Source organism: Prionailurus bengalensis, chromosome B4 (assembly GCF_016509475.1).
Source record: "Prionailurus bengalensis isolate Pbe53 chromosome B4, Fcat_Pben_1.1_paternal_pri, whole genome shotgun sequence".
NCBI classification, from domain to species: domain Eukaryota; kingdom Metazoa; phylum Chordata; class Mammalia; order Carnivora; family Felidae; genus Prionailurus; species Prionailurus bengalensis.
The window spans coordinates 89,836,007-89,862,228 of record NC_057358.1 but is presented as its reverse complement, the minus strand read 5'-3'; the positions used below and the strand labels follow the sequence as shown (position 1 = coordinate 89,862,228).

Here is a 26,222-nt window from a genome sequence, read left to right as displayed (position 1 = left end):
GCAGACGGGGGAGCTGAGTGAGCCCAGAAAGTTCTCTCAAATAAGGAGTGGCACCGCTGAGAGACAACAGCACCTTCCACAACGAGGGAAATGTCCTATAACTGCTGTCCAAAAGAATAGTCACTAGCCACATGTGGCATCTGAGCAAGTAAAGGGAGACAATGAATTTCCATTTGAATTTTCAATAATTTAAGTGTAGGTAGTTATGTGTGGCTCGTGGGACTCCACCCGGCCATGTGAATCTGGGCTGTAGTGGGCGCCGTGCGAACGAACAACAAGGTGGGGAAGCCCACGAGAAAGCAACGCGAACTCTGTGTTTTAAGTAGAAAGACAACCTTTCTGGGACAAATGAAATTCTCTTCCTGAAGGAAAAAGCAACCGTGTCCAGGGGGCCTGGTGCTGCCGTTCTTGACCTTAAAAGTACAGGGTGCTGCTTGCTGCCACGTTCTCACGGCACCAGTGTTGACAATCGGCTGGGTGCCACGTCTAGAGACTCGCGCTTATCTTGGTGAACGGCCTGCTGATTCACCCTGGCCAGTCCAGAGTTTTTTCCCCTGCCGGATGAGAAGATTTTTTTTTTTTTTTTTTAACTGCGGGATATAGAGCTGGGATATATTACGTCCCATTAGGTGAGGTTCAGGGATTCACCTTGCCCATTGTAGGCTTCTCTGCACCCATAAAAGACGTCTGCTGTTCAGGTTTCCGACGGCAAAGAAAAGGCAAGGGAAAGATGTCCCAGCCCCCTCCATCCTCCTGTTATGGAGAAACGCATCTCTGTTATCTCAGGGGAGGAAAAGCAGGTGGAGGGACGGGAGGGCAGCTAAGAGGACAAGGTCAATGCGCACAGTGCTGCCCAGTGGCCGGGTGCCAGGCTCCCCGAGTGTCCCCCCCAGAACGCTAATCCCCCAGCATGTTCTGTGGGCAGAAAGGGCTCCTCGCCTCCCTCTCCCACCCCCCTGGAGAGTCCCAGAGGGACCGAGATCTGAGAAGACCCGAAGGTTTAAAACGAAACAACACAACACACACACAAAAAAACCCTGTATCAGTACACAGCAAGAAAACTTTGAAGAAAACAGGCCTGTCATAATGTTGTAACTGGGACATTCGTTAATTATGAGCAAATGGGTACATTACACAAGAACAGATACTTCTTTTCTTAATTATTCACTTAGTGAGTAGATTCTGTACTCAATTCTGGGATATTAGCACACATGAACCACATCTGTTGAACTTGACAATTTTAAACAACTTCTTTGTCCCAAGGCTACTTGTTAAAACAAGAGAACAGCACGAGAGCGTCGATGTGGGCATTTTAGAGGAGTTTTTAAAAAATGGGCTTCAAAAATAGAAGCAGGCAGCACCCTTATAAGGATGGAACACCATACTAGGCTCGTCTTCCATGCACTTGAGAGGTCACTGTGCCACCCACTGCCTTTAAATTCTCCCAGCCTCACCCCTACCACTCCGCCACAAGCCACTGTGCCCTGAGAACACCTTGTGGGCCTCCTTCTCGAGGCCCACCCCACCCAGGAAGCCATCCTAGCCACAAGAGCCCTCACTCACCCCTATATGTTAGGAACCCCTGGGGTACCCCATCCCTGCCAATTTAGCACTCACCGCACACACCTCCACAGTTTGCTGTTTCCTATGTTTGCTCCTGCCTCCCCGTGACCTGACAGCATTTTTAAGTCTTCCACTCGCTCTGGAACACGATGCTGGAACTAGCTCGATGTTGGGGGGGCGGGGGGGTTCCTTTTCAACTGATTGATTCTATCTGGTCACAGAACCCGCATCTACAAGATTGCATTTACAACCCAGCCTCGCAACATCTTATCTGCACGAGGTTTTCTGTTTGCTTCTCCAAACTAAATGAATCTGCAAGGGCACACAAAAGGCCTTTATAACAGCAGATACAAAGTTTTACACGCTTCTGTTATGCATCTGCACCATCAAAGGAGAAAGTCCTTCAAAGCCTGCCCCTTAAATACCCTCACACACCCGAGGCAGTGAGAGCAGGCACGGGCCCAGGATGTTAATAAGATTAATTGCAGTTGTGATCCACGCGAAGAGAGTTCCATCTGGGCCTTCCATGACCTCACTTTTTAAACCCCCTGGTTCCCAGTCCGCAATACCCTATATGGCTGTGCTTTCAAAACCCGGGTCGCGTGCCAATCGTCAAACAGCCACTCGTTTGTTTGGAGCCAGAAAACAAAGTTGGAGGTGGACGAGTCTCCTCAGAGTGCCCCAGCCTGAGCGCCCAACCTCAGGGGGTACCAGATTACACTCAACCTCAGCAATCCCAGTTTGACGTGCTTTCAAAGGGAGTCAATTAAGATGCTGTTCATTTCTGAAAGGTGATACATTTTCACAACTGGTTTAACTTTCTCAAATTCTAGGCGAGCTAGGTAAGAAAGAAAGAAGATTATTACAGCCCTCAGAGCCAAGCACATCCAAATCCAGCTAATCAGCTCTGATAATTAGAAAAAAACATGGCTGCAGGTGAGTCAGCAGGCCTGCCTCAGGCCCAGCTCTCTGAGGTCTCAGAAAGGAAGCCGCAGTGGATTCTCAGGTTTCCAAAGGAAGGTGGGTCCTCAAGGAGTTTCCCTGATTATTAAGAGAACATTGGACTGTGGTCCCTGTCCTTTTCAGCAGTGAGTTTTCTAACATTTTTGTTTTCGTTTAAGTAACCTCTACACCCAACGTGGGGCCTGAACTCACGACCCCGAGATCAAGAGCTGCACACTTTTGTAATTGAGCCAGCCAGGTGCCCCAGTTTTCTAATATTCTGTATTATCGATACCACTGTCCTAATCAAGTACCTACAAAGTCAGTCCACTGAGTATTAGGAAAATTAACTGGAACAATAATATAAGCAATCGCTGAGAAGCCAGGAGAGAAGAAAGACACTACAATGGCAAACGGTGACACAACGTCCACCCTAAATTCTAGATTAAATCATCTCACTGCTCAAGGCTCTAAGGGTCATTCAGCAGCCAGCCACTTCCTTTGGCTAAGAGCAATTACAATTGTGGCCTTGGAGCCCATCGTCACTAGTTCAGGTTAGCCCAGGGGCACTAGAGGCTCTTCCAAAGGTCAGCTCTTCTGACTTCCACATCATTTGAGTGGTCATGGAACCCTTGTACCTTGGCTGTAAGGGGAGGTAGGTTCCGGAGAAAGGAAACGAGCAGGCTCATTTGGAAGTGAGCCAGACGGGAAGCGCGAAGGAATGCTGAAGCACCAGGACAGGGCAGGTGGAGCCCATCTGGGAAGCTGAGGGGGCTCCAGCTCCACCTACGGCGGGAATGTGAAAGTCAAGGGCAGAGGCTTACAAGCAAATAGGAGTCGTCACCTAATCTGAACAGGGACAGAGTGTCTCAAGAAAATCAGAAGTGCCTATAGGCCAGCACTCCGAGAGAAGTGATCAGAAGCAAGCTTATCTAAAAGATGGCTGGTGTTCTTCCTTGCCATCTCTAATAGGAGTCTAAGTTGCCATCACATAAAAGATTTGAAAGCAACTTAAAGTTCTAGGTTTTCATGTAACACAATTAAAAAGTGTGGATGACAATTTGTTGAGGAAGAGAATGTCCAGGAAGTCACATTTGACTCCTTAGGGTCTGGATTTGCAAATCCTCTATTCTTACCCAGTGTAGCCTTACTAATGCACTAGTCCAAACACACTTGTAAAGCTCCCTCTCATATCGTCTGAGGAATAGGGAGAGACTCGTCGGTCCTTTCAGGCCAGATGTCCAGACCACGAAAGATTTTAATTAGACAAACTTAAAAGTCTGAAGGGGGACGCAAGCTTCAGCTATTTTCTATCACTCTTGTTCCCGTCCCCCCATCCCCTCTCCTGAGGTCTCCTTCTCTATGCTCCACTCGAGGCGGCTCTTTTAAGTCTGTTCCTAGCCCTTAAAAGGCTTAGCTGAAGTACTACTGTGTGTATGAGGACTCACTCTTCTACACCACAGGCAATACACGGAGGACAGAGAAAGATACCCCACTGCTGCCCTCCGTTCTCAGAAAGACACCTGTACCTCCAGCTCCACCTCAGCGGCCCCAGGTTTTGGTTTCATCTGAGGAATCACCTTCCTCCTTCCTACCAGGGAGGCGAAAGCACTCTGGAGTAATTAAAAGATGATAGAGCAATTCAAATAAAAATCTGGTGGATTATTACCTCGAAGGGTTTCACCCAGGAATTTGTAAAGACACTCTTTTTCTACAGAAACCCGCTCCTGCCCTCCTGCTTAGTTGTAGATGGGGTGAGAACCACAAAAGTCACAGGAAGTGTGTCAGGGATACAAGGCTGGTCACAGTCAGAGGTGTGGGGTGAGTTAGGACACCCAAAGAATGACCAGAAGAGAGCCCAGGGAGGCAGAACCCCGTGCAAAAACGCCCAGGGGCCTGGCGCTCCTGGCCAACCTCACCCACCTCACTGAACCCAACCCCAGCAGTAGTGGGGTAAAGCAGCACCACTGCCTTTGAGGGTTCTGGCAATCTCTGAAACAGATGACCTTTCCCTACACTTGGGTGGGGAGGGGGGGGAGGCCTTCTCGATACACCGCCCCCCCCCCCATTCCGCTTCTCCTTCTCTTCTGCCCACTCTTCCAAAACAGGACAGAATTAGCCCACCCAAATCCCTAGGAGGGGCTGAGGCGGGGAGGAAGGTGGTCAGCAAAAGCCCTTAGTGAATCTTGTCGCCAAACCCCAGACACCATGCCACCCTCATCACAACCTGACTCGGGATTCTTAGAATAAACCCAAAATTGGGTACCACTATTCTCCCTATTTTGCATTTGGAAAACAGAAGCTTACAAGGACATGAGGTTGGTTCGTGTAGAAGCTAAGTAAGGGTTGTGCCGGGTCCATCTGATTCAAAGCCCATTAAGCCAGGAGGAGGAGGAAACAACCAACCATGTGCTGGGACAGAGAAAGTGAGTTGAGAGACCCTCAGGTCTAGCACCGCTGGCTCCTGGAGGCTTAGTTGTTGTTTTATTTATGAGAGAGACAAAGAGAGAGAGAGAGGGAGGGAGGGAGGGAGGGAGGAAGGAGAGAATCCTAAGCAGGCTCCACACTGCTAGCGTGGACCCCCACACAGGGCTCGAACTCACGAACTGTGAGATCATGACCTGAGCTGAGGTCAAGAGTCAGACACTTAACCAACTGAGCCACCCAGGCACGCCTGCTTAGTTGTTTTAATACACTGTGTTCAACTTGAATTGGGGTGGGGGGCGGCTACCAATACAACCCAGCAATTTATCAGGGAATTAGTAATCTGGCCGGGACCACAGAGAATTCGTTTAAAAAATCAGAAACTGTATTCCCAGCATTAAGAAAATAGCTAAGTAGGGGCGCCTGGGTGGCTTGGTCAGTTAAGCGTCCGACTTCGGCTCAGGTCATGATCTCACAGTCTGTGAGTTTGAGCCCCTCGGTCTGTGAGTTCGAGCCCCTCGTTGGGCTCTGTGCTGACATCTCAGAGCCTGGAGCCTGTTTCAGATTCTGTGTCTCCCTCTCTCTCTGCCCCTCCCCTGTTCATGCTCTGTCTCTGTCTCAAAAATAAATAAACGTTAAAAAAAAATTTTTTTTTTTAAAAGAAAATAGCTAAGTAATACTTCCAAATGTCAAGACGGACCATATAGGAGCTGTTAACATGAAGCCTACAGAAGAGTTTTTAATGGGAGGAGAAAAAAAAAAAAAATCAGAGGAACTGTACATCCACTATGACAAACTATGTGCCTGTTGGAAAAATGGAGTCACTTTTGCTAAGCCCAAGTCACCAAACTAAGATTTCATACCTAACTTACAGTTTCAGCTCCCCCTGCCGCTCCCCCCCCCCCCCAGTGGAACCTCAAACTAGTCAACTTGGAATTACCTGGTCAGCACTAGTGAAGTCAGCAGCATGATAGATCCCTGCTGTCCCCTAAAGGAAGGTGACCTTGCCACAATCTGCTTTTTGCTTTTGTTAACTTCCCCGTTAGTGTCCCCTACGCCCTGCGTGCCCCGCCCCCAACCCCTGAAAACCTCTCATTTTGTACAGCTCTTTGGAGCTCCGTTCTATCTGCCAGATGGGATGTTGCCCAATTCATGAATCATTGACTAAAGTCAATAAGATCTTATAAAATTTACTCCGTTGAACTTTGTTTTTTAACATGCCTCAAAGACTAGAAAGATTCCAAAATGTTCACGGCGCTTATGCCAGTCTGGTGAGATCGGAGACGGTTTCTTCTTTCTACACAAAACTTTCACAAATTTTTCAAAAACTTCTCCGAGGTCTGCATAACTGTTAATCGTTAATCGGGGTGGGGGCAGGGCGGGGCAGGAATCTAGCAAGGAAATAAAAGACTTCCACGTATAAAAAAAAAAATTCAAAATAACATTAAAAACAAAAGTAAACACAATGCAATTCATCCTCCATCAGCATAAATGGACACACTTTGATGTGCTGACTGCGCCTGGGGGGCAGGCCACCTCTAGATAAACAACCCCACATTAAGAACAGAGGCACCAGTGTGGCAAGGCTGTTATCCATTTTCCCTAATGTTGGCAGCCAGCTGCACAGACACCAACGTAGGAAGTTGCTAGAGAGCAAACCAGAGATCTCCTAGGTAAAAACAGGCTTGCGGTCTGGGGAATTAAAAAAAAAAAAAAAAAAAAAAAAAAAAGCCCCTCCAGCCACTCACAAAAACAAAAACCTGCTACTGCCAAAGACTGTCAAAAAGAAAGCATAGGTTTTTAACATCACTCGACCAAGTCAACAATTTATAAATTAAAAGCGACTCTCCAAAAAGCGGGGGGGGGGGGGGGGGGGGGGGGGGGGGGGGGGGGGGGGGGGGCAGGGGGGTTGAGCATTTCAGTCTCTTTATTGTGGAGGAGTGTTCGTGTTGTTGGTATAACCTGAGGGTTCACACACCCTCCAGCTCTGTTTTCCTCCAGGCTTGCACAGGAAGCCCAAGGCCCGGAGGAAGTGCCCTCCCGCCCCACCTTTCCTCAGTGCTGGGGGGGGGTAGGGGGAGGGGGGGGTCAGGGACCCAGCCCGCTCCACCAGCCACCAGCCAAGACCAGGTCGGCTAGGCCTGCAGGGGGGTGGGCAGGGAGCTCTGCCTGCCAAGTGTGGGCTGGAAACACACAAAAAGCAGAAAGCAGACTTGAGGGGGAAGAAGAGACACCGAACGTAGTTGAAGGAACGTATCGTTAGCATCAGGGGTCGAGACAGATGTGTGCGGATCACGGTGGCGTGGACTTCAGAGCAGCATTCACTAACCTGAAGACCTGGACAGGAAGCAAGTAGCGGACACGGAAAGAGGAGGTCACCGCAGTGTTCAAGCCCGGATGTGCGCCTGCTTAGAGCTGCATTCTTCTCCCTGTGTGGGGCATCGCCTGCAGCAACCGTGTCCCTGAGGGCCCGGCACAGACTGTTTCATCCAGGACACCTCAGGAAACATGGAGACAGGACTCCATCACATTCCACATGTTCTAGACCAGCTCCCCTGCCCACAGATCTGAATGTTTCCCCTCTCACCCTTTCACCTAGCCCACCAATGCCCCCCAACCAGGAACCTTTTAACAGTCCACTCGTACGTTTAACAAAACAACTTTAACACAACAACAAAAGACTTAAAGAACGTCCTAGAAAAGAAGTACGAACACTTAAGACTTGAAAGGCATTTGTTCCCCAAAGTTAAACAGGCCACACTGTTCAGTTCCTGACTACAAATCAATTCCAGGTGCGACACAAGTTCTTCTACGGTGGATAGGACACGTGAAATTCTTTCCAATTTAACACTGTACTTCCTTAGGAACAACTCTTTTCCTCCCAAAATATCAAATTTACAATACTCAATTTCCAGGACGCCTGGGTGGCTCAATCAGTTGGGCGTCCGACTCTTGATTTCGGCTCAGGTCATGATCTCATGGTTTCATGAGTTCGAGCCCCGCAGAGGCTCTGTGGAGCCTGCTTGAGATTCTCCCCCTTTCTCTGCCTCTCCCCGCCCCCCCCAATCTCAAAATGAATAAGCTTAAAAAAAAAAAACCCTCAATTTCCAAGTCCCACTCTGAGAACCACCTCCCCATCACCAAGTTTCCCGAGACTCTAAGCCAGGATTTAAGAGAAAGTACTCATGGACAGGCCTGGGGAGATTTGCATTGCTGATTAGGCGGAAATGGAGTACTGGCCCAGGCTATTAAACATGGGTTAGATCTACTGTAACCCTCCCAAGAGGCCTCGAGGTCGGAAGTCAAATCCCATTGTTCAGATACATAAACCAATGCAAAGGTCACAGAGGTAGCATGTGAACATGAGGCCTGGCCAGCTCCAAAATCATGCCCTTTCCATGCATTCCAAATGGCTTCTAAAGCCCAGGAGAAAAATCTGTTGCCAACTAGCTGTGTGACTTTAAGAAAGGATATCACCTCTGTGGGTGCCATTTTCTTACCTCTTAATAGAAAAGGAAGGCCTCCTCTCTCCACCCATGAGTCTGCCTCCTCAACAAGGGAGAACAGCATCAGTGGGTCCGGAAGGAGAAAGCAGGAGTGCACGCGGAGTCCCCCTGTCCCTCTGTCCTCACCTGGGGGCTAACGTTCTGCGCTCACCCTGCAGAGGGGGCTACTACCCCCAGCAGAGCACCGGAGGCCAGCCTTGGGAAGGCCCTCTGCCCATAAGAATGAGCCACATTCTGCACACCAGCATCCTCTGCCGTCAGCCATGAAGGCAAACTTTGGCCTCCACCTTCCTTACCCCAGTCTTCCTTCTCGACTAACTGATCCAGAACTCAAGCCGGGAAATGGGGTGGCACATGGTCCTCCCAGAATATGCCAAGAGCTGTAAAATGAGAACATTTCTAAGACAGAAATTCTACTCCTTAAAAGAGAAGCCAGGACCCCTCCCTTCAAGGAATTTGTAACACAAAGGGCACACTTTCGCACCACTGGAAAACAGTTTCAGAAAGGGACAAATGGCAAACTGTTGACCAAGTGTACCTAACTTTCACCAAGTCAATGTTTCCCATATGAGGCAGGGAAACCACGTTTTTGGAAAGTGCAGACAGTATTTTACAAACATAAACACACCTCAGAAAGGCCCAGTGCTATCTGCGGCCCAGGCAGAGGAAAGGTAGGCAGGGAGGTGTTCTCAGGAGCCTCTCGGTCAGGCAACGGGCTTCTGTCACAACACCCTGACCCTGGCCACGCTTCTGAGCCACTCCCAGCCCAACTAGCTTCTCTCCCCCTTTCTCTTCCGTTCCCACTTCCTTAATTTTCAAGTGAAGAGACAGGTCTCTTTGTCAACACCACCAACAAATAATATTTCCCTTTCTTTCTGCTCAGTAAATGGACCAACGTTTTAACGGTGGTCAAATATTTGTTAGGCGCCTAAATATTAAGCAAATAGTTGTATGAGGCACTGGGATAGAACAGTGAGCAGAGCACAGGTTCTGCCCTTCGGGGTAGGACAGGGGTGGGACACAGAAAGCTGAGCTATTGAGAACAACAGGTGAGATGAAAAAGAGCACAGGAGGGGTGCGGGGGGGGGGGGGGGGCTCAGTCTGTTGCTTAAGCGTCCAACTCTTGATTTCGGCTCGAGTCGTGACTGAGCCCCTTGTGGGGGTCCGTGGTGAATGCAGCCAGCTTGGGATTCTCTCTCTCTCTCTGCCCCTCCTCCCCTCTCCATCTCCCCCACCCCCGCCCCCTCACTCTTTCTCTCTTTCATAAGAAAGGAAAGCACAGGAAACACCTTGGGAAGGCCTCCTGGAGGAGTGAGCCCGAAGCTGGAACTCACCTCAGGTATTTGTAAATTTTTGTATAAAAGATAAAGTCATTCCTAGTTTGCATCCCCAAACATGTTACCCACAGCTCGTAAAACGACAGAGAGCAGCGGCTAGAGCACCTGATGGAAGGATTTAGAAAACCAGACTACATAGCTCAAATCAGCTAATTTTAGACAGAGAAAATACTTGCTGTGCTAACGGGTATTTTTAGAAGTCTGTTTCAGTTAACCACTCTGAACGTCTCAGAAGACAGAAAAAAGAAAGGAAGAAATTTCAAATTCACATAGCAAGCAAATGGTTTTCCTTCCTTTGTGCTCCAGCTCTTTCCTCCTAAACAGAAAATAAACAGCACTCTGTAACGAATTCCATTCTATGCCTAAACACTGAAGGTATTTGCTTAGCACTTAGGGGAAGAAAGTTCACTACAGCTATCATTTCACGTTGCATTTCTTGAGGGGGAGAAAAAAAAAGCACTGAACAATGTAAAGGAGTATGAGCAATAGGCAACAAATTAGCACAAAATGGTAAGTTTTCCTTCCCTTCCCCAAATCACCCAACAGCTTAAACAACATTTCATAACCTGACAGCAACCCCAAGCCTACCCACTAGCCTCTTAAAAGCCTCTGGCCCAGCCCAAGAGCAAACCAAATTCCAAAGTTTGGGATGGGAAGTTCCAGAAAGCTCAGCTTTCACTACACACAGTGGCACCTGCTTATTTTCTGCAAAAATACATCAGTCTTGGAGATCTGAACTGGACCACCCAATGCCCTGCCGCTCCCTTGTCAGATCTGTAACAGACTCGGCCTTATTTTCTGAAAACACCCATGAGGAACCCAACAGACAGAATGCCCCCCATCCTTGGGTTCCTGCCAGTCAGTAAGTCTGCAAGGAAAACAAAACAGCTCACTTTGAAATGGTCACTGCTATTACTTTCAAATGGTGGTGCTATTCACATTTTCCCATTCATTCGACAGAGATTAAATGAGTGCCCAGGACTGCGCAAGGTGCTTTGGGAAGATTCAAAGATAGACCCTGCCCTTGAAAAGCCCAGGGAAGGGGAAGAAGCAGGCGAAACGGCGCTGGCTGGTTTCTGGGGAAAGGCTTCCTGCTCAGCAAATACTATGCGTGCTACTATGTGTCAGGCGCTAGGGCAGATGTGGTCCCTGCCCTCAGTGCACTCAATTCCAGCCCTCTGTAGGGAGTGAGCGTTATTTACTTTGCAGAACCATTTCTCCATTGCAGACATGATGACCCTCTACCCCTCCATCCTTAAGCATGAATCTCTGCAGAAGGCCATTCTCCTACATAATCAAAACAACCTCCATCATACCTAAGAAAAATCGGTAAGAACTTCTTAATTTCCCTTTCATAGTAAGAGTTCCCCATCTGTTCCAGAAATAATCTTTTACAGCCATTTTTTATCTACTCAAGGGGCTCATATTGGTATGTTATGTCTCTTTGGTCTTATTTTAAGAAAAACTGTTAAATCAACTTCTCTCCCTATTCACTAAAATGTCAACATTCAAAGAGGAAGCACAAAAGGAGACAAAAAATAATGTTGCATTCTAGAACTTAGAATCTTCCTTTCCAGGTAACTAGAGTATCAGGTGTATCAAAAGTTCTAAATTGCTAGGTGTAAGGACAGCCAATTGCTGATTCACCCCAAGTTCCCAGCTGCCTGGAGAACCCCAACATCAGGAATCCCGAAGACGGAGAAGGTGACACACATCGTGACCGTCTCAGGCCTGCCCAGAGCGTCTGGTGACCAAGCTGTCTGCTGTCATTTTCCAGCCTACTTCCTTCCCTGCAGAACAGAGACTATACAGGCCCGGCTCTCGTTCCTGTGGGAACTAATAGCCATAAGCCAGTTGTTTCCCGGGTGGACAGATCAATTTAGAGGAAAACACAGAAACTCTCCGGGAATTTTCAGGCAGACCATGCAACTACACCCAACCTGTGGGATTCCGTTCAACTGGCACTCGAAAAACCCAATACTGTGTGCATGAAGCACGGTTAGCTGTTGTAGGGGCAGGCAGAGCAAAGACCTGGCTTCTGTCCCGCAAAACACTGAACTGCTTCCAAAAGAAAGTTCTTAACTGCCAACTGTTATCAGCAACCTCCCATGACTTTTTAACTCATGTTGTCTGGACCAACAAAAAGTGATCTCTTAACATTTTTCTTTCCTTACTTTTCTTACTTTCTAAATCTCTTAATCTGCTTCTTGTCAGCAAAAAGATCATCACAGAAATACATGCCCTCAGAGTGTCCCTGTTTCGAGCCAGCGGGGTATCTAACACACATGAAGTCCTTCACAGTGTCAGGCTGCCTACGGCCATCATCATTCCCACGACAGCGATTGGCAGCATTCTGTTTTAAGATTTTATTTTTCTAAGTAGTCTCTACACCCAACGCAGGCTGGAACTCACAACCCCCAGATCAAGAGTCGCACGCTCTACCAACTGAGCCAGCCAGGTGCCCCCGCTTAGCAGTATTATTAAAGCCAGTGTTTAACGGTAACATTAGATTAAAACTGAACATTAAAGGGGCACCAGGGTGGCTCAGTCAGTTGAGCATCCAACTCTTGATTTTGGCTCAGGTCATGATCCCAGGGTCATGGGATTGAGCCCTGTGTCGGGCTCTGTGAGGAGTAAGGAGCCTGCTTAAGATTCATGCTCTCTCTCCCACTGCCCCTCCCCACCCCCAGATAAAAAATAAAAATAAAAACCTAACATAGGGGCGCCTGGGTGGCTCAGTCGGTTAAGCGGCCGACTTCGGCTCAGGTCATGATCTCACGGTCCGTGAGTTCGAGCCCCGCGTCGGGCTCTGTGCTGACAGCTCAGAGCCTGGAGCCTGCTTCCGATTCTGTGTCTCCCTCTCTCTCTCTCGCTGCCCCTCCCCCGTTCATGCTCTGTCTCTGTCTCAAAAACAAACATTAAAAAAAAATTTTTTTTTAATCTAACATAAAAATTAATGTTTATCAATGGGGCAACCTGACTGAGGGCTTTCAAAGTCAACATCAGGAATGAACAAATTTCCTTCCTCACAAAAGCCAAATCAACCAGATTTAATTTTAACATCTACCTTGTGTCTGACACTTACACCTACATTAACCCATCAAATCATCACCACCACCTTTTGAGATCATTACATTTACTTCACGTGTGAGAAAACAGAGACGCACTAAGATTAGCCTCAAATTTTATACAATGGTTGAGAAAGAGGCTGACATCTAGATCCATGCTAAACTTTCCACTGTACTTCATTGCTTTTCTAATTGTAGAGGATATTTTAGCTCGCAAAATACCATAACCAACAGAGAGCACTGTGTCTTTTAATTCTGGGCCTCTGATTTTTTAGGGAGAGGGGATAGTTCTAATATTTTCTTTTTTTTTTTTTAAGTTTATTTATTTTGTTAGAGTGAGACAAAGATCATGAGTGGGAGAGGGGCAGAGAGCAAGAGGGAGAGAGAGAATCCCAAGAAGGCTCTGTGCTGTCATCACAGAGCCCAACGCAGGGCTGGAACTCACAAACCATGAGATCGTGACCTGAACCGTCAAGAGTCGGACGCTTTAACCAACTGAGCCACCCAGGTGTCCCTGTAATATCTTCAGTGGACATTTATTTACTATTAAAACTGACTTGGTGACCACTACTAAACTGGGGCAGACATGATGTATAGAGAACTGAAATAATTAGCAGTAACCTTGAGTAAAATTTAATTTTTTTTTTAATTTTTTTTTTTTCAACGTTTATTTATTTTTGGGACAGAGAGAGACAGAGCATGAACGGGTGAGGGGCAGAGAGAGAGGGAGACACAGAATCGGAAACAGGCTCCAGGCTCTGAGCCATCAGCCCAGAGCCCGACGCGGGGCTCGAACTCACGGACCGCGAGATCGTGACCTGGCTGAAGTCGGACGCTTAACCGACTGCGCCACCCAGGCGCCCCTAAAATTTAATTTTTTAATACCAGTAGTAGAAATCCTTATTTCTTTTTTTTTCTATTTTTTTAATTTTTTTTTTTTTTTTATTTTTGAGAGAGAGAGAGACACAGCATGAGCAGGGGAGGGGCAGAGAGAGAGGGAGACACAGAATCCGAAGTAGGCTCCAGGCTCCGAGCTGTCAGCACAGAGCCCGACACGGGGCTCAAACCCACAAACCGTGAGATCACCACCTGAGCTGAAGTCGGATGCTCAACTGACAGAGCCACCCAGGCGCCCCAACCCTTATTTCTTAAACTAAAAAAGCATCACTGAGAACGAGAAATTGACGGTATACCATCACACAGAATAAGCTCACATCCCTGAATGGAATTCCGTTACTCTCCAAAACCCATATTTAGTCGCTCAATAAGATATGGCTCAAGTTTAGGAAAAGCACTGTTCTCGTCTTTCCATCAATCAGCATGCACCACACCTCTACTACAGTCTCTTATCCTCATCCCTTTATCGAAGTACATTTTTAGAAACTTGACTATGCTTTGAGAATGTGCTTGTTCCTTTCGCTTATTGATTCAACAGATGTTAAGTAACACACAGCCTCTGTTACATACATTAACCATGGCTCCTGCCTTAAAAATGTATTCCTCCAAATGGCCACAAGGGCTGAAAGGGGAAAAAAGATGAGAGAGTGGGAAATCGGGAGGAGGAGGGTCCACATCCTATCTGTGCTCCAAATCTAACACTTGCGTAATTACTGCTTCTAGCACCAGGCACTTTTTCCAAGAAAGTGGCCCCTCTGGTTTCTATTTAAAACTTTTGAGTTTTATAACAGGAGACAATAGCTAAACAGTGTTAACATATAATAACTAAAATTTATTGAATGCTTGACACTATTCTAAGCACTTTCCAGGATAGATCCAAAGACCACACATACACGTACCTCTCAAACCCTTCGTTACTAGAACCTGCACTCCCAGCCAGGCAGGATCAGAACCCACCACTTCCTCCCGAAAACACCATGCCAGGGGTATCAAGGAAGTTCCACCTCAACAAAGGGACAAGTTCTGGCCTCCGACTGGAGTATCAAGATCCATTACACATGGAAACAACATGCAGCTACATTACAGGTTAAATAACTGAATTATTTCCTCCTTTCCCCTAACACCTGCACACATACACAGACCCCTTTCACGCTTGTACTCTTTTCTCCTTAGTACCTATCACTACTTAATGTATCATATATTTCAGGCAATTATCTTGTTTATTACTGCCTTCTGAGCTCCCTGTGGACAGGGTATTCTTTTCTCTGTTTTGGTGTCCAGTACCAAGGGCAAGGCCTGGCATGCAGGTGATGCTCCACAAACACTGCTGAATGAAAGAAACAGACAGGTTTTGGTGGGTACACCATCAATGGAGGTAGCCTGTTATGCATCAAGTCAATCACATAATTTTACCTAAAGAACGCTATTATTGAGAAAACCAAGTTGAGCTTGTTTGTCACGGCTACAATTCCAGTGCATTGTGGAGCCAGAATCTGAACCCAATGCCTACCACTGGAGGGCTCTTCCCTTGTACAGAAAGCCTTCTGATTGCCCCAGATTTAGAAACAAACCCCGAGAATACACATTCGCAAGTACAGGGTTGCTGCAGTATATTCTGTTGACTTCAATGCGTTGGTTTGTTGTTGTTGTTTAAGATTTTATTTTTAAGCTCTACCCCCAAAAGGAGCTCAAACTCACAACCCCGAGATCAACAGTCCCGGGTTCCAACGACAGGTGCCCCCTGTTGACTTTACCTGTTGACTTTAACATTTAACAAATGCAAAATAAAGCTCCTTGTGCACCCATGGAGAAGACAGGAAGTTGACGGGGTAAGGCCAGGTGACTGCCTCCCAAATCCTCCACATTCAAGAGACCAGACAGGAGGCAGGAAAAGGACAGTGGTATACCCTGACAAGCCCCTCTCCAAATACATCCTCCAAAGCAGAAGGGGTGGCTAGGCTGGATGAAAGCAAACCAACAGGGAATCAGCTTGCTCAAAACACCCCCAGCAGTTATCCTGAAACAGACTGCCTGAAAGGAAGAGATTTTCCAGAAACTTCTCCATTTTTTTCCTAACTTCCAAGTATTGTGCATTGAGCATGTATTATCTTAGTCACCAGGGAAAACATATTTTAAAGATGTTTCCCTGCATTTAAAATATAAAATAAATGACAGTATCATAGCCTATTTGAAAAAAAAAAAGAACAAAAGAAATGATTTGTGACCTACTCCTTAAAGGTCAAGAAATCAGATTAATGACCAAGTAGAAACTTACTTATGAAATATGAAATTGTATCTGTCCCTAACAGTACCTAGCCAGGTTTAGGCAACAATTTCCTTATAATACAAGCCAACATAGACTCAGTATTCATACCCTTAAACACAATAAGATAGCTCTTTAATAATTTCCTTTTAAATGCCTGTTAGAACAGCTTCTAAATGTAACTGTGAATGATAATGGAATTAGTAAGTGGAAAGAAGTATTACTTTTAGTGTAATTATTTTCTAGTGTCCCTTTTCTAGGGAAAAAAAAACAGAATTTGTTTACAGGAGCATTGTTAATAATACCTAATTCTTAGCGTTTTTCATTCCGTTTTTTAAAGTTTATTTGAGAGAGAAAGCAAGCGTGATGACAGAGGGGCACAGAGAGTGGGAGAGAGAGAATCCCAGGCAGGCTCCACAGAGCCCCACAAAGGGGTCAGTCTCATGAACCGTGAGATCATGACCTGAGCCAAAGTCAGGCGCTTAACCAACTGAGCCACCCAGGTGCCCTAGCATTGATTTTTCTATACTTCCTTTCAAAATTTGCTCTATTCTGAATAAGTGCTTTTCCATATGGAAAAGTGACAGGGAAATTTACTTTTGAAATTCACAAACAAATCAAATCAAAATAAAGTACTCCGCAAAAACTGATGCCTCCCTCATCCGGAAGTGAACTTCAAGTGGGTGTAGGACATGACTGGGAATTCAGCACAAGAGCTAGGGACCCAGTTTTTCTAAGCCTGTCCAGTTTGCGTGGACTTCTTCATTACTAAGCGAGTGACCACAGTTGGGGTTTCGCTTAAGAGGAACTGATCTTATCAGGAAATTACTTTGTATTTCAAGCTGTTCCAAAAATATCACACCCTTGCCTCCCTTCACCTCCCTACCTCCTCCCTCACCTCCTCCTCCTCCCTGGTAAAGAATTTATTTAACAGATGAAGACCGCCTCTGAGAATGAGCTCTCCCTATAAACACTGACAGCATATAAAGTGTGTTTTGAAACTAGACTGTCCAAGCTCATGATCAATGACCCATCAGACTTTCATGTTTCCCTTCCGTCATTTGTTCTTAGCAAATCAATTTTCAACTAATTATATATGGCTTCTGTCCTACAGACTGCATGTTTGCATCCTCCTGATACTTGTATGTTGAAGTGCTAATCCCCAGTGAGATGGTATTAGGAGGTGGGGTTGTGGGACTTGATCAGGTTCCTGAGGGATTAGTGCCCTCAGAAAAGACTCCAGAGAGCTCCTCCGCCCCTGTGAGCACCAGGGAGGACACAGCAAAATACTGCTGTGAAGCAGGAAGCAGGCCCTCACCAGACACCCAATGTGCACGGCCCTCGTCTTGGCCTTCTAAGCCGCTAGAACTGTGAGACATAAAATCCTGGGGTTTATATGCCACCCAGTCTATGCTATGTTGTTACAGGACACTGTAAACATGTTTCGTCTCGGGTTTGCATTCTTGTGTCTTCCACTGACTGCCCCGTCAGTTCCTGAAGGAACTAGCAGGGTGTCTGGTCTTGTATTGCCCCCAGGAAACAGGAGAGCCGTCAGGTAAGTCTGCCTCTTCCTCATCCTGGTGGCTCCTCACAAAAGTGCACAGCTCCTCTTGCACCATGAGGACTTCTTTCTTCCATGATGAATTGTCAGGCTATAAACAAGTCTTACTCTTCTACGGACGCTGTCTTTTTTAAGAGTGCATCCAGGGGCGCCTGGGTGGCGCAGTCGGTTAAGCGTCCGACTTCAGCTCAGGTCACAATCTCGCGGTCCGGGAGTTCGAGCATTGGGCTCTGGGCTGATGGCTCAGAGCCTGGAGCCTGTTTCCGATTCTGTGTCTCCCTCTCTCTCTGCCCCTCCCCCGTTCATGCTCTGTCTCTCTCTGTCCCAAAAATAAATAAACGTTGAAAAAAAAATTAAAAAAAAAAAAAAGAGTGCATCTGTGGGCATCAAATGTCAGCTATGTACTGATTTGACTGCTTTAAACCGGGTTCCAGACATTTCACTGCCACCCCCCAAATACTACCTAAATAGTGCCACCCACACTTACTACCACAGATGAGCACACTATGCGATGGGACACTCGGCAAAAAGCAAATGCATCTCTCCCAACCTCCCTTGGGATTATCAATGCCTCGGGGCACACGTTTACCTTTCTCCAGGGCAGAGCTCAATTTCTGGGACACAGGAGATGCTCCAGGAATGACAGGTGGGAGGATCAGAAGGAAGGTACAGTAGGGAGACCTCGCTGAGCATCTGGTTCGTCCCTCACACATACTCGGGATAGTGGCAGAAGCTAAGCTACTGGAACCAGTGCTCAGTCTGGTGGAGAATTCAGATGCCGTGTCCCACTCTCTTTTCTTCCAAAGTGATTTTACTCTTAATTAATTTCTCTCTGTGTGCATGTGTGTGTGTGTGTGTGTGTGTGTGTGTGTGTGTGTTTAAATATACATAACATAGAATTTAAAATTTTAGGGGCCCCTGGCTGGCTCAGTGAGTAGTGCATGTGACTCTTAATCTCGAGATTATAAATTTGAGTCCCATGCTGGGTGTAGAGATTACTTAAAAGTAAGTCTTAGGGGCGCCTGGGTGGGTCAGGCGGTTAAGCCTTGGACTCTTGGTTTTGGCTCTGGTCATGATCTCACGGTTCGTTGAGTTTAAGCCCGGAGTCAGGCTCTGTGCTGAGAGCATGAAGCCTACTAGGGATTCTCTCTCTACCTCTCTCTCTGCCCCTCCCCTGCATGAACGCACTCGCTCGCTCTCTCTCTCTCTCTCTCCCTCTCTCTCTCTCTCTCAAGATAAACATTTTAGGAGTGCCTGTGTGGCTCAGTCAGTTAAGCGGCCAACTTCGGCTCAGGTCATGATCTCGCGGTCCGTGGGTTCGAGCCCCGCGTCGGGCTCTGTGCTGACTGCTCAGAGCCTGGAGCCTGTTTCAGATTCTGTGTCTCCCTCTCTCTGACCCTCCCCCGTTCATGCTCTGTCTCTCTCTGTCTCAAAAATAAATAAATGTTAAAAACAATATTTAAAAAAAGATCAACATTTTAAAAAGATAAAAGAAAAAAATACTTTATAAAAAAAGAATTTAACATTTTAGCCATTTTCTTTTAATTTTAGGTAAGCTCTACACCCCATGTGGAGCTTGAACTCATGACCCCAAGATCAAGAGTTGCCAGCTCTACTGACTGAGCCAGCCAGGCACCCCACATTTTACCCATTTTTTTAAGTAAACTCCACACCCGACATGGGGCTCAAACTGACCATGAGATCAAGAGTCACACGCTCTCCTACGCCAGCCAGATGCCCCTCTTTTTTAAGTGTACAGTTTCAGGGGCATTAAGTACAGTTTCACACAGCTCTGCAACATACCAACACCCATCTCCAGGCTGCTTTCGCCTTCCCGAACTGAAACTCTGTATCTGCTGTATCTCCCTATTTTCCTCTCCCCCAGCCTCTGGCAACCACCATTCTACTTTATCTCTATAAATGTCACTACATTAGGTAGCTCATGTAAGTGGAATCCTGTAACATTTGTCTTTTTGTGCCTTAGCTTAAGGTCTCCACGGTTCATCCACATTAGAGCATGTGTCAGGATTTTACTTTAGACAACTACTTTGTTGACAGCCTGGAATGGTACGTAAATTAAGGGATCAATATCAGGAAGTCCCAGATTTTCCAACCGGCAGACAGGCCCATTTCTCTGATCGCTTTTTGCTCAAGCGAGCCTTCAGCCTGTTTTTTCTGGTCTCTGGGCTAAAAGACACAGGCTTGTGTAAACAATATTCACTGCACAAATTCAGGGCCACTCAGCATTTCCTTACCACCAGAAGATAAGAGCGTTAAAGGTTCTTTATCTTTCATTTCAACTACTTTGGGAGATCTGGCAAATGGAAAAAGGAAAGCAGGAAATCACAAGCAATTTGGGAATCTTCTCTGCGCTAAAAATTAGTAACATCTCTTTTTGAAAGTTATTTAGATGTAACGTGAAATTCACCCACGTGAAGCACACGTCAGTGGTTTTAGTATACTCACAACGTATACAACCATTCCCAAGATCTAAATTTACAATATTCACAGACCCAGAAATCCTATCCCCATTAGTACTTGGACCCCACTCCTTCCCATTATGCCATCTCAAAGTTAGTATCTCGTCAACAGTCTTCCATTCCAGGGGTACCTGGCTGGCTCAGTCAGTGGAGTGTGGGACTCTCAATCTCAGGGTTGTGGGTTCTAGCCCCACGTTGGATGTAGAGACTACTTTAAAATAAAATCTTTTAAAAAGTCTTACATTCCTTCTACATCTTCCAAAGTACTTAGCAAGTACTTCAAAGTCCGGTGCATACCTGTCCATCACCATCAGATGCATATACACCTATGCCACAAATAACCTCAAAAATAATTTTGTCTAGTAAACATAACATTCAGAAATTTTGTAAGTAGGCATATCCCAAGATCTCCTCCTCCGACAATGAGATTCCAGTTAAAAAGAGAAAAATTGGGGGGGGGGGGGTGCACCTGGGGTGGCTCAGTTGGTTAAGCTTCTGACTTTGGCTCAGGTCATGATCTCAGGGTTCATGAGTTTGAGCCCCGTGTTGGGCTCTGTGCTGACAGCTCAGAGCCTGGAGTCTGCTTCCGATCCTGTTGTCTCCCTCTCTCTCTCTCTGCCCCTTCCCCACTCATGCTCTGTGTGTGTGTCTCTCTCTCTTGAAAGTAAAAATTTTTTTTTTAATTTTTTAATTTTTTTTTAAATAGAAGAAGTTTTTAAGCTAGATGTATGTTCCTAAAACAGCACCATGTTCTGTTTTTTGTTTTTGTTTTCTACAATTAAATAATTTTAGAAGACATAACAATGGCTAAAACAAGCATTTCAGGAGTGGACTCCTCTCCATAACATCCAGGACTCTCTTCTCGGTCCCCTGCCTCGCCACCACCCCAGGAAACTAGATCCGGCCAGCTGTTCCATGAAGATTCGGCCTCATTCCCTCCAAAAACAACACATACAGGCCACTGAATACTTCATTTGATAACGTGCATTTTTTTTTTTTTTAATTTTGATACCGTATCCTCTTAAATGAAGCCGTTTCGAAGAAATGGGATATCGCAGGGCACCTGGGTGGCTCTGTTGTTAAACACCTACTTCAGCTCAGGTCATGATCTCACAGTTCGTGAGTTTGAGCCCCACATGGGGTAAGCATGAGCCCCACTTTGAGTGAGCTCGTGCCCCACTTCGGGTTAAAACAAAAACAAAAACACGAGCCCTGCTTTCTCTTTCTGACCCTTGTGGGATTCTCTCTCTCTCTCTCTCTCTTTCTCTGCCTCTCGCTCACTTGAGCGCTCTCTCTCTCTCAAAAAAGGAAAAAAAAGAAATGGGACATCACAAGATTTTAAGGTAAACTATTTGGTCACAGAAATACTAAATACGAAATAAAATACCTGTGGGCCTTATGTAGATTTGAACACCTCTACAGATTTATACCAGTGTTGCTCAGAGGGAAGCATGTGCTTTGTGCACAAACTACTTTGTTCAACAGTGAACCGTCATGAACCTGTAGGTCATCCTTGGCAGGGGCCATGCTAATCTTCTCTGCATCATTCCAATTTTCGTGTATGTGCTGAACTGAATGTGTCCACAAACCATCTGTGAATTAAGCATCTCCCCTTGCTCTCACTTCACTCTGGAGCGGATTTCTCCTGGGACGGGTATCGGTGTCATTAGCTCTTAAGTAAGTCATGGCACATAAGTAGTTTTGTTTTGTCTTTTGAATAGCATCCATAGAAGTTAATGCAAAAACAAAGATGCACATGACTGAAATCATTTACTTGGAAATGAGAGAAGGGAACCTTGGTGAATTAGTTTCAGATGGAAGATAGTTTTAATTAAAAATTGGACTAGTGGTGGGGCACTAGTGGTGAGCCACCCAGGGGGTGGCTCAGTTGGTTAAGTGTCCAACTCTTAATTTTGGCTCAGGTCATGATCTCACGGTTCATGGGTTTGAGCCCCGCATCAGGCTCTGTACTCACAGTACAGAGCCTGCCTAGGATTCTCTCTCTCCCTCTCGCTTTTTGCCCCTCCCTGATTCTCGCACATGCACGCGCTCTCTCTCAAAATAAAATGTTTAAAAAAAAAAAAATTAGGGGCGCCTGGGTGGCGCAGTCGGTTAAGCGTCCGACTTCAGCCAGGTCACGATCTGGCGGTCCGCGAGTTCGAGCCCCGCGTCAGGCTCTGGGCTGATGGCTCAGAGCCTGGAGCCTGTTTCCGATTCTGTGTCTCCCTCTCTCTCTGCCCCTCCCCCGTTCATGCTCTGTCTCTCTCTGTCCCAAAAATAAATAAACGTTGAAAAAAAAATTAAAAAAAAAAAATTAGACTAGTGGCTAGACGATTATGCCAAGGTAGAAAATACTCCTCCTAGTGCTACTAAAGTGATTTTAGCGGGAGTCAGAATTGAGAGAACGGAGGGAAAATGGGCAATCTGACACTGGAGCGATAATATCCTTTTCCAACATGAATTTGCTCTTGGAACCAGAGGAGCTCCACTAACAACCGCCCTCTACCAACCTGGTGATCCTGGAGGGTGAACCGGAGTTAGGACCGGGTTAGGTCATCCTCAGACATCACTCCACAGACATGCTTCTGGTTGAGTACTGAAGACACCAAGACTTTAAAGAGAATTTGGGGCCCCTGGGTGGCTCAGTCGGTTAAGTATCCAACTCTTTGATTTTGGCTCAGGTCATGATCTCACGGTCATGGGTTGGAGCCTGCATCTGGCTCTGCACTGACAGCATGGAGTCTGCTTGGGATTTTCTCTCTCCCCACCCTCTCTGCTCCTCCCCCATGTGTGCATTCTCTCTCAAAAAAAAAAAAAAGTCTGAGCACCTACCATGAAGCAAACACTGTGCTACAGCATACACAGAAAGGTGGAGAAAGTTTAAAAACAATGCCTTTAAAGAAGTCACAGATCTGGTTGTACAAAGCAAAACAAAAATATGTCATCATTCAGAATATTATACTATTCAAGAAACCTTAAGATTACACTGTTTATTCTGCCATTAGAACCTCAGCTAATTTGGAGTCTCTATGCCACTCCTCTTCATCCCTATTCAAAAAGGATATTGCTGATACACTGAAAAGCATGATAATCTAATGTCTAACCACCAACTAGTCTGTTGTAAATCTCAAGCTGCTGCCTTAGATCTTCCAGTATTTCAAAATAAGAACGTTTGGGGGTGCCTGGCTGGCTCAGTCAGTGCTATGTGCAACTCCAAGTCATATAGTTTACAGGACTAAAAGTAAATACTCAGAGCAGGGACTTTCCAAGAAGTGCGATTTACTGTAAGCAAATACGTGTAAGAATCCATAGGAAGCACCCAAAATGGCAAATCACTTTGGTGCAAGTTTAGTGTAACTGCTTCTGTAAGGTACAGGAAGAGGCAGGACCCCTAAAACTCCCTAGTAAACATCTCCTGGGGTACAAAGGCAATTTTATTTTAGCCACAGAAGACAACTCATTAGCCAACTATTGATTAAATATTTGAATCTGATCTTCTCTGTCAGCTCAGAACTCAGCACATTATGGGAGTCATGAGATTGGGACATTGAGGCACTGCTTCAGCCTGGCTCGGAGGCTCTGCTTCCTCTTCTCCTTGGGGAGGATCAAATTTGCTCATCACGCTGGAAAAACGACAGCTGGGAGGGTGGGCCAGATCAAAGTTAACATCCAGGGGCTCAAAGAATAGGATGAATCCAAGATGAACTAAAGGCACACGTAAGGTCTACACTTGTGATCCCTCCACTCCCCCTCAAAAAAGACAGAAGTATATTATTATCTTTGTAACAAGAGAGGAGTAAATGGTCCCACTCTACTTCGTGCTCATCAAAAAAATGCCTAATTTGGGGGATGCCTTATTTAAAGAGCAATAGTGGAAAGAGGACCAATTGACAGACGATGGTAACAAAGGCTCTGAAAACTCCACAGGAGGAGTAAGCACTGGGGAGGTTCAGCATGGGAAAAGGAAACCAGGGAGATATGAAGCCCACTCTGCAAAAGCAAAGCCCACTCTGTGAAAGCTACACAAGGAGACAGTTTGGCTTGTTTTACCAAAAAGCTTTTCCGATCTTCCAAAAACGGCTGCCTGGGAAACTGGCAAGCTCTCTGTTCTGGAAGTGTTTAAGCAGGGACATCATGACCACTTTGGAAACCAGACACATTTAATACCGCTCTCTTGCCTAGCCAGGTGTTAACATTTCCATCTTCTGACTCTCCTGGGATCTGACTGTGTCCTAGAGGGGAGCTCAAGACCCATTTTCCTTACTGATTCTAACCTGCAGCATGGGGAGGGAAAGTACATTAGAATAAATAGAGGCATTTTTAAAAATCCAAATAGCAGGGCGCGTGGGTGGCTTAGTCAATTAATAGTCCAACTCTTGATTTCAGCTCAGGTCACTGTCCCCCGGTTTGTGAGTTTGAGCCCCACATCAGGCAGATTCTCTCCTCTCTCTGCCCCTCCCCAGCTCACATGTTCTCTCTCTCAAAATAAATAAACAAAAATCCAAGTGACTGCTGTGACCCCAGAACACCCATCAAAGCTTCCAGGTAGGCCCAGCCACTGTATTTCCATGAGTTTTATGAGCAATTCTGACAACCATCCCGGGTGAACCCCACCACTCTAGAGTTCCAGCCAGGAGCCCCAGTCCACTTCCACAGCTACAACCAGTTTTGTGTTCATTTTCTCCAGCCCAGATCTCCCTCCTGACCCTCAGTTCTACATGGCCAACATCCTACTGCAATGCCATACCCGCTGCCCAAAGAACCTTTCCAAAGTGGGAAATATCTCAAAGGTTGAAGGGCCAGACATTCAGGAAGTGCCTCCTTGACCTGCTCCAGGTTTGAGGACCAAATTTATGCCTGCCATCAAACACAAACACCTGTTGGGAGCCCAGATTCCATCCCTTAGCCCAAACTCTAGTGCCCATCTGCCTGAGGTCCAGCCACTTTCCAAGGTACAGGTCTCATTCCTTCTACACAAAGCCTGGTACCAGAGCAGCCACAGCACATCATCGGGAGTTTTCCTCTGCACTTCCTATGTCATGGTCAGCCATATGCATTTCCTACCTTGGGTACCTCACACAGGACTCTTAAAATTGGACTGATTTCTCATGTACTGTTTAATACTCCTAAAAGGACCTAAAAACAACCTCGCGAATAAAACAAATATGGGCTTCATTTATTTTTTAAGTTATTTATTGAGAGAGAGAGAGAGAGAGAGAGAGAAAACGAGCGGGGGTGTGGCAGAGAAAGGGGGAGAAAGAATCCTAAGCAGGCTCCACACTCAGCACAGAGCCCGATGTGGGGCTCGATGCTACAATCCTGAGATCCCGACCTGAGCCAGAATTAAGAGTCAGCCCCTTAACCCGCTGAGCCACCCAGGCACCCCGGATTTCGTTTACTGTTGATTAATGATAAATCACATGTGGATGAATCACATGCCATTGCATTGGGCAAAAGCTGTCAGCTACAGAAAGAGACTATACTCCAGATTTCATTTATATTGAAGCACACAGCCTGCTTCAGATCCTCTGTTCCCCTCTCCTTCTGCCCCTCCCCCACTTGCATTCACACTCTTAAAAAATAAAGAAATAAACTTTAAACTAAAAGTACAGTGGTTCTGGCGGAGAGGTGAAAATATTACTGATTAGGAATGGATACAAAAGTGCTCACTTCAGCAGCACATGGGGGGGGTGAGGAATGGACACAAAAGAACCTTCTGGGGTACCAGAAACATACTCTATTTTGAGCTGGAAATAGCTGGTAGTTGGGAGGGGCAAGAGGGGAGGGAAACTGAGGGGAAGAGACACACATTAAGCTGTACAATTAAGATTTATACATTTTACTTTTTACTAGTCATACCTCGATTTTCAAAATTCAAACACCTACACAAATAAAGATGAGGATTCTGTGTCTGAAGATAAACCACACTCCATTCTTAACCTCAGGAACAAAATATCTTTTGTTTTGGGTTTTTTGTTGTTGTTGTTGTTGTTGTTGTTTGTTTTTTTTTTTTTTTTGGTAAAAGATGACAGAAGGCTAGTAACAAAAAGTTTTACTTAATAAAACAACACAGCTAAAGAACACAAACTTTCAAAATGGCAATATTTAAAAACAAAAATTTTTTTAACGTTTATTTTTGAGAGAGAGAGCACAAAGAGGGGAAGGGCAGAGAGAGGGAAAG

The 26,222-nt window shown here is 46.0% G+C and overlaps 1 protein-coding gene and 1 non-coding gene across 2 annotated transcripts in view; both read right to left on the bottom strand.

The window, feature by feature from the left end:
* RASSF3 (Ras association domain family member 3) overlaps nucleotides 1-26,222 on the bottom strand; it is a 74,313-nt gene that overhangs the window by 18,172 nt on the left and 29,919 nt on the right. The gene's annotated exons all lie outside the window — the stretch shown is intronic.
* Nucleotides 21,522-21,626, bottom strand: LOC122474139. The gene has a single exon (XR_006294826.1). It is a non-coding gene; the product is annotated as a U6 spliceosomal RNA (small nuclear RNA).